The sequence below is a fragment of the Capra hircus genome, chromosome 22, assembly GCF_001704415.2.
Source record: "Capra hircus breed San Clemente chromosome 22, ASM170441v1, whole genome shotgun sequence".
In the NCBI taxonomy this organism is placed as follows: domain Eukaryota; kingdom Metazoa; phylum Chordata; class Mammalia; order Artiodactyla; family Bovidae; genus Capra; species Capra hircus.
Window position 1 is genome coordinate 5941061 of NC_030829.1, and position 10119 is coordinate 5951179.

Consider the following 10119-nt stretch of genomic DNA (forward strand, 5'->3'; position numbering starts at 1 on the left):
CGCTGTGTGCTTAGTCATTCAGTCATGTCCAACTCTGCGACCCATAGATTGTAGCCTGCCAGGCTCCTCTGTCCATGGGATTCTCCAGGCAAGAATACTGGAGTGGGTTGCCATTTCCTTCTCCAAGGGATCTTACCAACCCAGGGATCAAACCCGCATTTCCTGCATTGACAGGCAGATTCTTTACTGCTGAGCCACCAGGGAAGCCCATGACAGCATGTGGGCCCCATCCAATTCCTGCATTCTTATTTAGATCAAAAGTCGTACTTCAAAACTCCATGGACGTGTTCAGGCTATCCTACATCAAGGACAGCATTCCTGGCCCTACCACATGGCCCAAGGATAAAGTGCTGACGTTCTTGGTGTTTCATCAAACACACACTCACTCTGTCTGGAACACAGTTGCTGACCGTCAGTCTCTTGGTGACATCCTTCCACCAGCGCGTCACCTTTAGCTTACAGCTTTAATGCCTGCTGCCTGTGCATTCAGGTCTTTTTTTTTTTTTTTTTTATCCTAGCTGCATCCTTATTGGGGTTTTTCCCTTTCCTTGACCTCTCCCTCCCTTGACAATTTCTCCTGAGGGCACTTCCTCAGTAAGTCACACACAAGCTCATCTCAGGGGCTTCTTCTGGGAAAACGGATCTAAAATGGATGTGCAAAGATTTCATGAAAAGCAGAAAGATGTTCAAGAGAGGGCACTGCAATGGGAATTTGCTGTATGACTCGGGGAGCTCAAACCGGGGCTGTGTAACAACCAGAGGGGTAGGACGGGGTGGGAGGCAGGAGGGCGGTTCAAGAGGGAGGGGACGTATGGTTTTGTGTATGGTTGATTCCTGTTGATGTATGGCAGAAACCAACACAATTCTGTGAAGCAATTATCCTTCAATCAAAAAAGAAATTAAAAAGAGAGAGAGAGAGAGAGAGAGAGAGGGCACTAAGCCCCAGAGGAACGGGAGCCACAAGGGAGCCTGAGGAAGAGGCTCTGAGAACAAGAACAGTGAGTGTGTTAAAGGGTGAAGACAGGAAAGCAGTTACAATGGGAACCGAGACAGAATAACGGCGTCAGCACATGGACAGGGTGCAAGGAAGATGACAAGTCATGCAACTGGCCCAGCGGAGCTGTGCTGAGACACCAGAACTGCTGTGCAGCCCAAAACAACTTATTGTTTTCTTTGCGGTCTGGCTGTGCAGCTGTGGAGGGGTCTTCCTGTCTCTCTTTTCTTCCTCTGTGCATCCTTTCAATGAATTCCATTACCCGGAACCCAAATACATCTGTTCTTTGAAAACTAGAAGAGGCTAAGAAATCCACACTATCCGAAATAAAATGAACACCCCAATCATACATGCATGTATAATGCTTTAGGTATTCAGAATATTTTTACAATTAATATATCCCTTCAGCTCCTTTTAATTTTATTTTTATTATCCAAATTATAACATAGTTTTCAATTTTACAACTTCCAGCTAATGTGCCTTCCATTCTTCATTATGTCACTAATTTAATAACCAACAAAATCTCTTCTAATGTCTTAGTAAGTGAGTTTGTTTTGTATAGCTATTAAGGGGAAGATATTTCTTTAGCAAAATAGTTATTGTATCTAACTTTAAAATTAAATATTTGAGACATGAACAATTTATAGTAGAAAGAAGTGGGGAGATTTTAAAAACTGAATATATAAATTCTAAAGCTCAATATATATTAAATTCTCTAATATATATTAAATTCTCTGGTTCAGTAAGAAAAAAGCCCTTATGTCAAGTTTTCCTGCTTTCTGGATACCTATAGGATGAAATAAACAGTATGTCTTCATAGTATATAAATTTTGAACTTCACTCTGACTTATTTTATGCATGTGTGTGTGTGTGTCTGTGAGTGTGTGTTTGTGGTGTTCAGTCATTCCGCCGTGTCCGACTCTTTTGTGACCCCATGGACTATAGCCTGCCAGGCTCCTCTGTCCGAGGAATTTCCTAGGCAAGAATACTGGAATGTATTGCCACTTCTTCCTTCAGAGGATCCTCCCAGCCCAGGGGTTGGTCCCACCTCTCCTGTGTCCCTTGCATTTGCAGACAGATTCTTTACCACTGCGCCACTTGGGAAGCCCAAACTTTTTTAACATTAGAATATAATTTAACACAGTCTTTTACAAATAATGCAGTTATTGATTCTGTGATCACTTTACAATTTATATTAAAAAATCCTCAGTGTGTAGGAATGGGTGATTGCAGTACATTAGATCACTATGACTGTAACTGAAATATATTTAAAATTATTTACTAACCTAGACAGCATATTTAAAAGCAGAGACATTACTTTGCCAACAAAGGTCTGTCTAGTCAAGTTAATGGTTTTTCCAGTAGTCATGTATGGATATGAGAGCTGGACCATAAAGAAAGGTGAGCACCAAAGAACTGATGCTTTTGAACTGTGGTGTTGAAGACTCTTGAGAGTCTCTTGGACTGTAAGGAGATCCAACCAGTCCATCCTAAAGAAAATGAGTCCTGAATATTCATCGGAAGGACTGATGCTGAAGCTGAAACTCCAGTCCTTTGGCCACCTGATGTGAAGAGCTGACTCATTTGAAAAGACCCTGATGCTGGGAAAGATTGAAGGCAGGCAGAGAATGGGACGACAGAGGATGAGATGGTTGGATGGCATCACCAACTCAACGGATATGAGTTTGAGTAAACTCTGGGAGCTGGTGATGGACAGGGAGGCCTGGCATGCTGCAGTCCATGGGGTTGCAAAGAGTCGGACATGACTGAGCGACTGAACTGAACTGAACTGATAACCTATTTACTTGTCTGCTCCTATAAGGCTCTCAGGAAGAGGTGCACAATTTAGCTACATATCAGGAAAGCACAAAACTTCCTGACATTAAAATAAAATGAAACAACCATCTTTCTATCAGAGGAGGCATTTTCTAGCAGTTACTTTATCTTTAGAAATATTCTACCTGAATTTCTTAATGCACCATAAAAAATCCCTTCATTACTTCAAAGGTACTTTCATAAAGTACATGATCTAGAGTAGATAATCTACAGGATATGCTAAATTAAACAGTAAAAGAGTTTGGGAATATTTTAGGAACAGGTTTGCATGAATTCAATGTATATGACCTCATTTTCTGAGCAACCAGCAAATAAAACTATACATGTTAATGGTTTCCATAATATTGGAGCTACTACCCTGAAAAGTATGCTAAAAGATACACAATCAATGCTGGCAACTCTGCCTCATTGAGGATGTGAAAAGATTGCCTTAAACATAAAATCAGGTACCCTTAAGCTTTACGCATAAGGGAAATACAAATTAAAACCATGAGTTTGCATCTCACTAGTTGGCAAAAAGACAACTGTTTCTTTTATTTATTTGGTTGTGCTGGGTCTTAGTTGCGGCATGAAGGATCTTTATTTGCAGCATTCAGGATCTAGTTCCCCAACCAGGGGTCAAATTCAGGTCCCCTGCATTGGCAGCATGCCGTCTTAGCCACTGGACTACCAGGGAAGTTCCCAAGCCAACCCTTTCTCAGTGTACATTGTTGATGAGCCCTGGAAGGTGGGTCTCTCACATTCTGGTAAGGCAATTGATTCGAGCCGATATAATGCACAATTTATCTACTGAAATTATAGATATTACAAATTTCTGTAAGTTTATCCAATCAACATACTTGGGAAAAATTACTTCTTTATAATCTATTCATTTTGTCCTTGTTTGTAGTGGCATAAAATTAAAAGCAACTCAAACACCCACCAGTGAGTTACTGATTAAATCAATATGCTACATCCATTCTATGGAATATTATGCAGCTGTAAAAAGGAATGAAAATTTTCTCTATGAACTGATGTGGAAAGACAGTGAAGATAAATATTTAGAAAAAATAATTAAGATAGAGAAAAGTGTGTCAAGCATGTAAAAAGGATGGAAAAATAAGAAAACATATGTGCTTGCCTTTTCATAAAGAATGCTGAAAGAATACAAAAGGAAATAATAAAAATGATTACCTACAGGGAGAAAAGTGAAGGAATTTAGCTTCAGGACAAAGGAAGGGAGGCAGGGTCTTCACGTAACTCTATTACCTCTGTAAAGCGTTCAGTAATAGTAATGATAGTAATAATAGTAGTAGTAGTGATAAATCAGGCTCTCCAGTGTCCATCATTTCGGGGATGAGGAATACTGTAGTTCAGGAGATGGCAAACTACAACGTGCAGGCCAAATCTGACCCAACAGGTTGTGATAAATTGTTTTATTGGAACACAGCCCCCTCACTGTGTATCACAGAGTATTTCTTATCCTCTTAGCCAAAGTATTTGGTCAGGAATTGGCACTTGATCAAAGACAGGCCAATCAGACTCACTAAAACCCAACTTTAGGATTTTTGCTTGAACTCTCCACAAGACGAGATATGCCTAAAGAAGTGACACAGTAGCCCTGGGGCAATAGAAAGTCAAGGTGATCACAGTGGGGTGGCGGGGTGGGTAGTGGGTTCTTGCCAACGACCTAAGAGAAGGTAAGTTAAGATAATATCTGGGAGAACTTTGTTTTCCTTAAAAAGGGGAGACACACATGATTGACACTTCCTGTTCCCTTAACATTCTGCTTCAAATGCTGACATGATGTCTGGAGCTGCAGCAGCTATTTTACAATGGTGAAGCAGCAGTCAAGAGAATAAAAACCAACCTTGCAGGGCTGTGGAGAGTTAAAAATTCTGCTGCTCTAGTTATTTGACAGGTTCCTGTGGGCGGCTGACATGCCTCTTGAGAAACCTGTATGCAGGTCAGGAAGCAACAGTTAGAACTGGACATGGAACAACAGACTGGTTCCAAATAGGAAAAGGAGTATGTCAAGGCTGTATATTGTCACCCTGTTTATTTAACTTCTATGCAGAGTACATCATGAGAAATGCTGGGCTGGAGGAAGCACAAGCTGGAATCACGATTGCCAGGAGAAATATCAATAATCTCAGATATGCAGATGACACCACCCTTATGGCAGAAAGTGAAGAGGAACTAAAAAGCCTCTTGATGAAAGTGACAGAGGAGAGTGAAAAAGTTGGCTTAAAGCTCAACATTCAGAAAACCAAGATCATGGCATCCGGTCCCATCACTTCATGGCAAATAGATGGGGAAACAGCAGAAACAGTGTGACTTTATTTTTGGGGGCTCCAAAATCACTGCAGATGGTGACTGCAGCCATGAAATTAAAAGACACTTACTCCTTGGAAGAAAAGTTATGACCAACCTAGACAGCATATTGAAAAGTAGAGACATTTCTTTGTCAACAAAGGTCTGTCTAGTCAAGGCTATGGTTTTTCCAGTGGTTATGTATGGATGTGAGAGTTGGACTATAAAGAAAGCTGAGCGCCGAAGAATTGATGCTTTTGAACTGTGGTGTTGGAGAAGACTCTTGAGAGTCCCTTGGACTGCAAGGAGATCCAACCAGTCAATCCTAAAGGAGATCAGTCCTGGGTGTTTATTGGAAGGACTGATGTTGAAGCTGAAACTCCAGTACTTTGGCCACCTGATGCGAAGAGCTGACTCATTGGAAAAGACCCTGATGCTGGGAAAGATTGTGGCAGGAGGAGAAGGCGATGACAGAGGATGAGATGGCTGGATGGCATCACCAACTCAATGGACATGGCTTTGGGTGAACTCCAGGAATTGGTGGACAGGGAGGCCTGGCGTACTGCGGTTCATGGGGTCACAAAGAGTCGGACACAACTGAGCAACTGAACTGAACTGTGGGCAGCTTCAGGGAGCTGCTAAGGTCACTTGACTTACTGTCAAGACCTGATCCAGGATCCAGCTCTCAGCTGCCCGTCCAGGGCTCTTCCACATGGAAGGCTCTTCAAGTTCTAGAGCCGAAGTTGAAATGTCAACTTTAATCTCATGCTGTTTCCCAAACTATGTCTGAGGACTAGGCGTTTCACAGCCTCTTAATGGGTATTATGAGGCAAAGAGGTCCTAGGGTCAAATAGGCTTAGGCAGTGCAGGGTAAACTCAAGTTATTGCAAAATTTTCCAGAGCATTGAGTATGGCAGTATTGATCACAAATTCCCAAGGGGAAAATAAACGCTGTTGGTTTTTCCTGGGGGGCGGGGGGCGCTGCACTGGGTCTCTGTTGCTGCTCACAGGCTTTCTCTAGTTGCGGCAAGTGAGGACTCTTCATTGAGGTGCATGGGCTTCCCATTGCTGTGGCTTCTCTTGTTGCAGCGCACGGGCTTAGTTACTCTTTGCAGCACATGGGCTTTTCCCAGACCAGGGGTGGAACGAACTGGTTCCCCTGCACTGGCAGGTGGATTCTTAACCACTGGACCACCAGGGAAGTCCCCATGTCTATTTTTTCAACTAGGAAATCTTTTTTGTTTTCTCCCAAAGAATCTTATGGGATAAGTGTGCCTTAGAAATTGTTTGGGTGATTAAATGGTTTCTTTTCATATTTGCAGGTTATTTAGGTACATTGTTAGAAAACTTATGAGAAAAATCCTGATAACCTTGTCACTCTGTATTTCCTCTGGGTTAGTTTATCCATAGCTGTGTAGCAAATTACACAAGGCTTAAAACAATACACATGTATTATCTCACAGTTTCTGTGAATCAGGAATCTGGCTCAGGATGCCTCCATAGGCTGCAGTCATCTCAGGCCTGGGCTGTGAAGGTATCTGCTGCTAAGCAAACTCTTGTGGCTGTTGGCAGCCTCAGGTCCTCACAGGCTGCAGGCCAGAGAAAATAGTTCCATGCTACACAGGGGCCCTTTATGGGACTCCTCATAATATCATTGTTTGGTTTCCTGGGAGGGGAGAGAAGAAGAAGGAGATGGAAAAAGAGGAGGAGAAAAGGCGGGGGGTGGGGGGGGAGCAGAGAGGAGAGGGGATGGGGAAGGGGAAGGAGATGAAACTAGTTATTTATAACCTGATTTTTACAATTAATGTTTATTTTTGGCTGTGCTGGGTCTTTGTTACTGTGTGGGCTTTTCTCTAGTTACGGCAGGCGGGGGCTACGCTCTAGTTGTGGTTCACGGGCTTCTCATTGCGGTGCCTTCTCCTGTTGCAGAGCATGGGTTCTAGGGCTCTCAGGCTTCAATAGCCTCGGGCTCCAGTGTTACTCAGTCGTGTCTGACTCTTTGTGATCCCATGGACTGTATCTTGCCAGGCTCCTCTGTCCACGGAATTCTCCAGGCAAGAAAACTAGAGTAGGTAGCCATTCCCTTTTCCAGGGGATCTTCCCAAGCCAGGGATCAAACCCAGGTCTCCCACATTGCAGCAGATTCTTTACTGTCTGAGCCACCAAGGAAAGCTCCTGGTCTCGAGCACAGGTTTAATAATTGTGGCGTGTGGGTTTAGTTCTATGTGAGATCTTCCTGGATCACATCCCCTGCATTGGCAGGCAGATTCTTAATCACTGGGCCACCAGAGAAGTCCTATAACCTAGTTTTGGAAGTGACAACCCATTACTTTTGCTGTATTCTGTTGCTTAGAAGTGAGTCACTCAATCCAGCCCACACCTAGTGGAGGGGATCACAGGGTACGAACACCAGACATCAAGGATCACCAGAGGTTGTCTACTACACCCAGTCTCTGAGATTTTCTTGCCACCTTGCTGCCCGCTAGTTTATCCAGGAGATATTTCCATGAAACAGCATTCGTAGGTGGTGGTTGATTTGAGGCAGGCACTTTCTAGTTTAAAGAAATGGAGAAGTGTTCAGATGGACTCAGGTCATTGGGGATTCTTTTTAGGAGATCCACAGAAGTAAGTCTCACAGTCTATCTGTCATCATTCTAGACACAATAGTCCCAGTAAGAGTGCCAAAAACCAACGTGGATTGTATGCTTTCGTTGCGCCAGGTGTTGGTCCAAGTTGTCCTGGATTGTTTCCTTTATTCCTCTGCTGCTGCTAAGTCGCTTCAGTCATGTCCGACTCTGTGTGACCCTCAGACGGCAGCCCACTGGAGTGGGTTGCCATTTCCTTCTCCAATGCATGAAAGTGAAAAGTGAAAGTGAAGTTGCTCAGTCATGTCCGACTCAGCGACCCCATGGACTACAGCCTACCAGGCTCCTCCGTCCATGGGATTTTCCAGGCATGAGTACTGGAGTGGGGTGCCATCACCTTCTCCACCTTTATTCCTCAGTAGGACCCTAAGTGGGGGCTTCCCTCGTAGCTCAGTTGGTTAAGAGTCTGACTGCAATGCAGGAGACCTGGGTTCAATCCCTGGGTCAGGAATTTCCCCTGGAGAAGGAAATGGCAACCCACTCCAGTATTCTTGCCTGGAGAATCCCATGGACAGAGGAGCCTGGCGGGCTACAATCTATAGGGTCGCAGAGTTGGACATGACTGAATGACTAAGCACACAGCGCAGGACTCTAAGTGGAAGGTGCTAACCCTTATCCACGCTTTGAAGAGGAGGAGACCAAGGCACACAGAGGTGAAGAAATGGGCCGAAAGCCGCATGACTCAGAAGTCGAGCCGGGGTTTGATCTCCAGCAGGCTGTCTCCAGAGCCTGTGCTCTACACCACCAGCTATCTCTGCTTCTGGGAGTTCACAAACTCATCACTTTTCTCCCACATCTCTCCCTCTCTGCTTCCCTCTCCTCTCTGGGGCTACAGGTCACCATCAGGTCCTCTGACTGATACTTATCAACATGGGATAATGTAAGAGTCAAGAGTTCCTCAGTCAACAAAGATTTATAAATGCCAATTCAACGCCAGACTGTGGCGTGTCCAGTAGAGGAGTGTTGGTCGTGCTGGTTCTGTTCCTCTAGAAAGGAGGAAACCTTCTCTGAGACCTGGGCCTCTCATGAGACACAGAATCATCACTTAAATCTTGCCTACAGCGGAAGAGCCAGGCACTGAGGATTAGTCACTTTGTCTTTTCTTGGCCTGACTTGATCCTCCATGTGCTTTCTAAGCCAGACTTCTAGAAAAGGGTAGTTTACAGGCCCCGCCCCTGTACCCTTTGCTTCCCTCCCCACTTCGTCCACTGCCATCTGGTTCCTGCTCCTCACCGCTTCCCCACACCAGCCTTGTGAAAGGTAACTGACCAGCTCCTGGTTAACAAACACGGCACACTTTCCCGTGGGGCCACACTGCACGGCTCTACTCTCTCTGCCAGTGCCGGCCTCCCTCTGTTCCTCTTTCTCCATGGAGCTGCTGGGACATCACCCTCTCTGCTCATTCTTCCATCTCCTTGGCTCCTGTCTCACCTCCCTTGCAGGCTCAGTTTTCATCTTAATTTGGGAGTTCCTTAGGGTTCTGTCCTCAATCCCTTTCTCATTCTTTCTAAACTTGGTTCCACCAACATTTTATCAATGGCCCAACCTTTATCCCTAGATAACCTCTTCTTCTTGAGCAACAAATCTCTCTCTTCCTCTTTTTTAAAAAATATTTGGTTGTGCTGGGTCTTTGTTTAAAATATATTATTATTTTTTGGCTGTGCTGGGTCTTTGCTGCACATGGGCTTTCTCCAGTTGTGGTAAGTGGGGGCTACTCTCTAGTTGTGGTTAAGTGCTGGCTTCTCATTGATATGTCTTCTCTTGTTGAAAAGCACAGGCTCTAGGGTGTCCAGGCTTCAGTAGTTGTGGTGCATGGGCTTAGTTGCCCCCCGGCATGTGGAATTTTCCCAGAACAGGGATTGAACCCATGTACCGTGCCTTGGCAGTGAATTCTTAACCACCAGACAACCAGGGAAGTCCTGTGCCGGGTCTTAGCTGTGGCACGCAGGATCTAGTCCCTGACCAGGGATTGAACCTGGGCTCCCTGCATTAGAAGCAGGGAGTCTTAGCCACTGCACCACCAGGGAAGTCCCCAGATCTCTTTATCCATGTGCCTGGATGGATCTCTTTGTCTACATTTAGGATGTCCTCAAGAGTCTGATAACATGTCCAAAGCTGATCTGATCATCTTCCCTCCAAATCTGTGCCTTGTCTCTTGTGCTCCCCGTTTCTGTGACACTGCCTCCACCTCAGACTCATCTTAACTCTGACTTCCACCATCAGTTTCTGGATTCTGCTCTCTTGACACCTCTCTAATCTAGTTCTTCCTCTTTGGATCCCACCCTCAACTCTCACCCTTTCCAGTATACTCTTCATATCAAACCTTTTTTTTTTGCATCAACCAAGTCTGAT